Genomic DNA, 1,430 nt, shown 5'->3' with positions numbered 1-1,430 from the left:
CCCCCCAACCCTCCCCAGGGTTCCCACTGTAGTTTGACAGTCTGCTCAATGCTGCTCTGCCTCTGTATCCATTTTCGTTCATCAGTCTATAATCATCCTTATTATCCATAAATGAGTGAGATCATGTGGTATTTTTCTCAGCTTCCCAGGGGCCGTCTCAGTCTGACAGGGGCCATCTTAGCCTCACAGGGGCCGTCCCAGCCTCACTGGGGCTGTTTCAACCTCACAGGGGCCGTCCCGGCCGTCTCAGCCTCACCGAGGCCGTCTCAACCTCACCGCGGCCGTCTCAACCTCACCGCGGCTGTTTCAGCCTCACCAGGGCCAATTCAAGCTCACTGGGGCCGTCTCTACCTCACCAGTGCCGATTCAATCTCACCGGGGCCGTCAGACCCAGGTCTCCCTTTCACCTTGGCCACTTACTCTTGTCAATAGCTTTGTTTCCCATCCCAGGATCGGACAGAGGAGAGAGAAACCTGCAATGGGTGGGACACAGCTGAGTCCCTACCACGTCTGCTGCATTGACCTAATGGGCTAGAGCAGTGGTTCTCAACCTTCTGGCCCTTTAAATACAGTTCCTCATGTTGTGACCCAACCATAAAATTATTTTCGTTGCTACTTCATAACTGTAATGTTGCTACTGTTATGAATCGTCATGTAAATATCTGATATGCAGGATGGTCTTAGGAGACCCCTGTGAAAGGGTCGTTCGACCGCCAAAGGGGTCGCCACCCACAGGTTGAGAACCACTGCTCTAGGCCGAAGCACCTGGCAGGATTCCTGGGCACGTCAGCGGCGCAAGCGTGGCTACCCTGTGTCCGCCAGGCCATTTGCATATCTGAGATCAGTCATTTCTCGGTCAATTGCTCACCCTCCATTCCTCCAGTGGCATCGGCAGGGCCGCAGGCCAGACACGCGGTTTCCCCTCCATCCTTCTCACCATCCATGCGCACAGACACACACACGCACACACACGCACGCACACGCACCCCTGCCTCCCTCACAGCACATGCCCCACGCCATGGGAGTCCTGCACATAAGCAGGACAGCACTGGCAGGAGTGGGCCCCAGCCGGGCGAACCCCTGGGCATCATTCGCTCCCTGCTGGGCAGGAAGTAGCAAGAGCTCCGGGTGGGCCCGTGGGCTGCTCTGCCCCCGCCCACTTGGTACCCAGCCCAGGACTGTGCAGGATGCCCTTCAGCCCCCCACGGGGGCAAGTGGTTCCCCAAAGTGCCACGAAGAAGGGGCTGGCCCCTGCCACCCCTGGCCCAGGGCACCCTGTCAGGGGCACCAGATGGCAGGCCATGTGGAGAGGGCTCTGCCCGCTGGGTGGCCCAGGGGGGGTGGTGACCAGACCTCAGCCTATGCCTGAAAGAGGGGGGCCGGGCCAAACCTGAGCCTACCTTGGCGGGCCCGGGCCCGGAGGGTCGTGC

At 59.5% G+C, this 1,430-nt stretch overlaps 1 protein-coding gene across 1 annotated transcript in view; it reads right to left on the bottom strand.

Moving 5' to 3' along the window:
• The window catches only part of TP73 (tumor protein p73), a 76,523-nt gene extending 75,099 nt beyond the window's left edge, over positions 1 to 1,424 (bottom strand). Inside the window, exon 1 of the mRNA XM_014546186.1 lies at positions 1,401 to 1,424. The gene's annotated coding sequence lies outside the window, so the exon portion shown is untranslated. The remainder of the gene's footprint in view (positions 1 to 1,400) is intronic.
• Positions 1,425 to 1,430: the final 6 nt, after the last annotated feature.

The sequence above is a fragment of the Myotis brandtii genome, unplaced genomic scaffold (genome assembly GCF_000412655.1).
Source record: "Myotis brandtii unplaced genomic scaffold, ASM41265v1 scaffold434, whole genome shotgun sequence".
Classification (NCBI taxonomy): domain Eukaryota; kingdom Metazoa; phylum Chordata; class Mammalia; order Chiroptera; family Vespertilionidae; genus Myotis; species Myotis brandtii.
The sequence above is the reverse complement of the archived record's forward strand: the minus strand, read 5'-3'. Positions and strand labels throughout refer to the sequence as shown.